Below are 6,321 nucleotides of genomic sequence, written 5' to 3' on the forward strand. Positions count from 1 at the left end.
TTGGGACTACGGTCCACCTGGCAGTGGGCAAGTCGGGGCTAACTGTCCACATCGGCAGTGGAGGTCGAGGCTAACTATCCACATCGGTAGTGCAAGTCGGGACTAACTGTCCACATCGGCAGTGGAAATCGGGACTTACTGTCCACATCGGCAGTGGAATTCGGAACTAACTGTCCAGAGCCCTGAACACTTGCGGGCGACCAACCACGCGCTCGATACGAATGCGCAAGCCAACTACCGACCACATCCGGGATAGCCTCGGCCCGCTCAAGCTCGATGTGCTCGATGCGAGCTCAAGGTAGGCTCGCTCAAGCTGGATGACACCATGTCTCTGACGCCATGCCCTGTGGGCATACAGCCAAGGTGACACCGCGGATGGATGATCTTCTAGGAACCCCTTGAGCCGTGCGGACGCTCCACCAATGGGTGTCCGAGCATGTAGCGGGGGCTTTGAAGTGGTCTGTTTTGAACCGCACTGCGGCCGTGCAATCAGAAGTCCAACACTCGAGTGAAATCATTGCTGTCTGCAAGCTGATACCGACCGCAGGCTGTCTATGTGTGAGTGTGCTGGTGAGATCAGACCTGATAACACAATCCGCTCTATCTTCGGTACACAAGCGCTGCATGCGATTGTCTGTAACTGCTGTAGGTGGAGACTCGGCTGGGTTTGACGTCCCACACTAGAGCTGATTTTAGTAATAGTGAACGTTAACTCTTGCTCCCACCCTAGCCTACATATCACTAGAGACCACATCGACACGGCTTAATGTAAAGGAGACACGGAAGGGAAACGCACATATATTCATTGTGAGGTATATGACGCTTAGATCACAAATAGGCCGTACTGAAGTGAAAAATTCAGGTTACAAAAGTTGGCACTTATGAGTCAGTGAGAGATGCTCAACAAACAAAGACATACATATTAAGTTGGCATGGATGTAATATCAGAAACATGACAAAGCTGTGTTCTAACATCCTAGGTCATTTCGGTGAGACAGAAAGCATTTAAGAATAGCACTTTCATAACAGTGCAATGAGCATCACAAATTGTCACCAATGTTTTGATGCTGCACTTTGCACCTCCCTTCCACAGGATTTCTTAACACAAAACAAAGCAACGGAATTTAACAACAAAAACGACAAGCAAAAATTTACCAAGCATAAAGCATTTAAACAAAAAAGTCTTGGGCTCCTGCACATCAGCACATCACCTTATCAAACACCACAGACATACCTCTGGCTTCCGTGAAGACAGGGACAGGTATAAAAATATGAGATCACCGTTTCTCGCAAAATACCAATGCTTATTTCTGTGAAAGTAACCTAATTGGGCCTAACCTAAAAAAGCCTTACCTTATCTCATGCTGTCCAACCTATTTGTATCACAGCAGCTTTTGTGAGTCACTGACTCTTGCAAAATTCCTAATGCCACTTGTTATGTACTTAACCAGCTTAGCCTAACATAGAGCAACCCATACGCTGAACATCATCTCAACTCGCCCTACCTATGTCTTGCCAGCAGCACCTGTGATAGAATATGACAAAGCCAGTTTTTGGCTGGTTTAACTTGTGCTTTGGTTCAATTAATCAACGACTCAAATACACACAATTACAATACACAGAAATCAAATACACACAAGTCAATAGCACCCAAGTCAAAACCACCCAAATCACATTGAACAACTTATTCTGGATGTCATGGTTAACCCCTGTCAAGAGCAATGGTGAGTATGCTCCACGAAACAATCTCCTGCTCCAAACATAACATTACTTAAAGATGGTCACGAAGCGAATTTTGCTGCTTGTGATTTCGATTTTGATTTCAGCCGCAACACAAGCATCTATTATGGCTTGGTTGTTCATATTTCATGACATAAAATTTAAGATGTTGGATTCACATTTTAGATGAGATGGTCTATTTGCCAGAAACCAATATGTACCTCATATTGTTATTGCTATGCATTTTAGAAAATTCCTGTGCTAAAGCTAAAAATACCGTGTATATTTACAGTACAATCATTTGCCAGTCAGCAAACAACAGCAACTATGGACGACATCTTGTTCAAGCAGACATGAGGGACCACATAAACAAATTTGAGACAAACAGCCAAGTTACGGAATAAAATAGTTTGATTACATGTCCCGTACCATCACAATTTGTCTTATGAAGGAAACTCAATAGACTTAAACAAAAAATGAATAAGTCTGGTTATAATCATGTGATGAAAGTAGGTTAGGTTATGAAATAGTTGCTTTACAGGAGAAACTTCCTGGAAGGCTTTAGAATTCAGGCGTAAGCTTTCTGCTCCACCACGCGAAAATTCAGTGTCTTTCGCATGGTTTTCTGACAGACAGGGTCATCCGACCCTCCGACAAGATATTGATATCCATTCATTACACGGGAAATCAACCCCCTGCGCGCTGGCCTAGAAAACTGGGCGTGGTACGTATATGTATGTATACACATGTATATGTATATGTGTATATAGATAGAGTGGGTACATTTTTCCAGTCCATGGTGAAACCTGTTCTTTTGAGGCTAAATGTTTTGGAGAATATATGACAAAATGAGCAGCGTTGGCTGGTGAACACTACCAAAATCAAGCACGACACATTGATTCCAAAGCAAATTAAGGCCACCCGGTTTCTGGCGGCCAGCAAGCAAGTCGATGTGATCAGCTGTTGGATGAGGACTAAGGCAGTGTTTTGCTTTGACTGATATGAAGCAGAACAAAATATCTTTACATTCCAGATGCGTTAAGATGGTGGCGCACAAACATAGTTACTTCACGAATTCTTTAATAAACGGGAATGGCATATACGACGTCGGTGGCGCGTAGAAGTATCTTCCGCAACCGCGCATAAAGATTTATCGGAGCATATGCATCTGTTACTCCTAGGTTCAGGTGCCCAGGAAAATTGTCGTGGAGTTTTCGGCTTTGCTTTCATGAATTAAATGCCCATACAAGCCCATCCATACCAGCAGGAGATGCACCCTTGCGTTGTAAGCACATGTGGGACTTTCGCCAACAGAGTAAGGTCCTTCTCACTTCATCGGGTGAGCCCACAACCAAAGAGGAGGGCCACGGAACGATCAAGAGTGTACCCAGGCGCTTAACATTTAGGTACCAGTCAACGGCGTATGGTTTCCGATACAATGAACAAAGTGAAGACCAAGAGGGACGGCACCTGAGCGATCAAGATACCGCCAAAGACAACAAAGAGGGTCTTGTCAACAGTGTAGGGTCCTCAGAGAAAAGTAAAAGCACCCAAGACCAATGTGTCGCGCTTCTTAACCATCGGGCGTATCCCGGCCAGAGCGCAGTCCCTCCGAGCACGCGGGAGGAACCCGAGACCAGTGTGCATGAATCAATGGCCTTGAGTGATTGAGAGCGACTTGACAGATGAACGTAAATACGAGTACATCAGTGCACATGCAAACTCGGAAAAACACATATCATACACTCTTCAAAATTGTTTAGGTTAATGGTCATCAGGCTAGATGATTTAAAATCAAAAACAAGAATATCGTTGTCCTACCAATACCCCATTCAAACTTCAATCATCTTGTTTTCTAGTTTAGCATGAAGCTTTGCAGTTATTGCCAACGCCACATTGGTATCGACCCCATGCCGCATCAGCGAGCAGTTCTTCACAATGTTTTCCTCGAGGCCCATTTCAAGTACATTTTAGCTCCGCATCCAGTACAGTTTATTGGCGCTTTGCTGACAACAAGCCTCAAATGACTTAAGATGCGTTGTGGGTCATTGGTCATGGTATGATTTGGTCATGCTGGTGAGGATGTGCCGACCAGCGTTCTATTGGTCGCCAGCAGCGCTGCGCTTACCCGCCCGGACGCGTAGGTCCACCGCAGGGAGGACACTGTGGTGGCCGCCAAGAGCCCGCGGGGTTTGTTAAGTCACCGAGCCAGGCAGGAAGTGTCCCAAGAGGTGAGCGGCGAAACTCGTTTGCAAGGTTAACTTCTGGCAGCGGTCGCGCTAAAGGTCAGTTGACGTCAGAGGGCAGGCCGGACCGTGCCGAGCACTGCGGCACGTTGGGCCTTCGCCACTAAATTCTGTCGTTGCCTGGAATTGCGCGATCGGATGGTGGGGGTCAGGACTCACACAACAAGCACTGCTTAGCGTAAGCACTGATCACAGAAATCCATCCCTTCAAACAGTTCGGATCAAATTTGTTTAAAAAAAATAAAAAGCCCTAGTCTCAAGCGGGCCTGATAGTATTGCAGTCTCGTACCAACCAGGAGTGATGAGAAAACTGTCGAATTAAAAATGAAAAAGAACGTGTACATCTCATTTGTTTGCACATTTTCCACGATCACATCGGTGAGTGATTTTCAGAGGGAGCCGGCCGGACCAGATGCATACACTGCGAAAGGAGGCGAATCCGGCGAAAGCGTTGGTAGCAAAGTTCACCGTGCCAGCATCATGACCAAGTGGACCGCTGCGTAGTTCCGTCCGCCTGCCAGACCCCCTGCTGAGGCTCCCGTGGCGCCGCGATGTTATCGGCCTCTTGAGACGCCGCTGCGATATACCGGCTGCTTTTAACTGGGGGTGCACGGTACGTCTTGAGCAGTTCGATAGGGACCACCGCGCAGAGAGCACCGACCACCGCACCGCCGCAGTACAGTAAGGAACCGCGGCACGCAGCACAGTCACCGACCGAGCCAGGCAGCACTGTCACCGAGCCAGGCAGCAGTCACCGACCGAGCCAGACAGCACAGTCACCGAGCCAGGCAGCAGTCATCGACTGAGCCAGGCAGCACAGTTACCGACCGAGCCAGACAGCACAGCCACCGAACCAAGCAGCACAGTCACCGAGCCAGGCAACACAACTGCCCACCAAGCCGCGCTACCAAGGTGAGCATTGCCAACAGACCGTCTGTCTGCTGGCGGCCTGTGCTTGTGGGATTCTGGGTTGCGGTGGCGTTATTCAACGGCATTTAGTGACCACAGATATTTTAGCCTTCGTTTTATTTTAAAATTTACTGGCACTGATTGATTCATACAGACCGTCATGTGATAAGCGTTCGCTGTAGCATATCGAATCAGATTGGAGTGACTTTGTTAGGCCTGAGAAGTCCGACTTGTTCGGAAGAAAACATCATCAGCAGCTTCACTTTGAACGTCGATTGATCTTTAACGACTTTGCTGAATGTCAACTAGCAAAATACATACTCATGCTTATCATATAATTCCGCCTGACTGGTGAGTATATATGCGCACCTACCAACAGGAGCGAAGCCACGGGGTTTGTGGGGGGAAGCAAGATTTTTCAGGGGGCCTTCTGGACAAAATAGGGCCTCCTCACCGGGATCATTCTGCGCGGTGTCGTATTCAAGGGGAGGGGCACCTAGTTCATACCCCTCTTACCAAGCGGCTGCGGGCATAATATCCTAGGAAATAAATATCAGCAGTAAAAAAACAGAGTAGGAGACTTTTGATTATTTATCAAACGTTTTCCCTAACCCAAAACCTAAATAAATACTGATGATATCTTTTGCAGCACGTACCGCTATAAGAAAATGCAAAACTGCAAGGTGTTTCATGTGAAATGTTAAGTTTAAGAAGGCTATGATGGTGATTCCAATAGTTTCTGCCGTAAATGATATCATAACCACGTACATTGAAAGCGCTTGTACAACTTGGGTGGGTAATGCCGTGGTGAATGGCCTTTGGTTTTGGTGTTCAGACCGGTGTACGTTTCCCATGTGAGAGCCGTCGGCCCGTTCCAGGCCATGCATGCCATGTTAAAGGGAATGTTTCACATTTGAAGATATAACAGCTGACATCAGATATGATGAAATAACGTCACCTATAACCATTGGTATACTTTTAAGTGAAAAACACTGCCCTACACAACACATTTTCTCCATTTGATAAAGATGCTTCTCAATGCGTCGTTGTCTGATCGCGTCATCCTGCCATGCACGACATTCATTAAAAGCCAATTGACGGTCGTCTTACCTGGAAATCATGCTCACGAACGCGGAGCATGTGGCGAGCAAGGCCAATGGAGCCACTGAATGAATGGCTTGAATGAATGAGTGAGTTACAATAAAGTTATCATGGCGTCATGGATGCCTGGGTGACCTTGAAATAATCTCGAAAAGTACACACGTCTCCGCGGGCGTATAGCTAAAAAACTAGAGGGATTCAAATTTTAAGACGCACATGGCTGTGAACTGCACCGATTGGTCTTCAAGACGGCTATTTCGGTTCAAACTCGCAAACAAATGTGGAAAACTCCATTTAACTGCACGATATTGTAGCGGCGCACTCAGTGAGTGACAGGCGTGGAACT

Source organism: Pollicipes pollicipes, unplaced genomic scaffold (assembly GCF_011947565.3).
Source record: "Pollicipes pollicipes isolate AB1234 unplaced genomic scaffold, Ppol_2.1 Scaffold_1600;HRSCAF=1878_pilon_pilon_pilon, whole genome shotgun sequence".
NCBI classification, from domain to species: domain Eukaryota; kingdom Metazoa; phylum Arthropoda; class Thecostraca; order Pollicipedomorpha; family Pollicipedidae; genus Pollicipes; species Pollicipes pollicipes.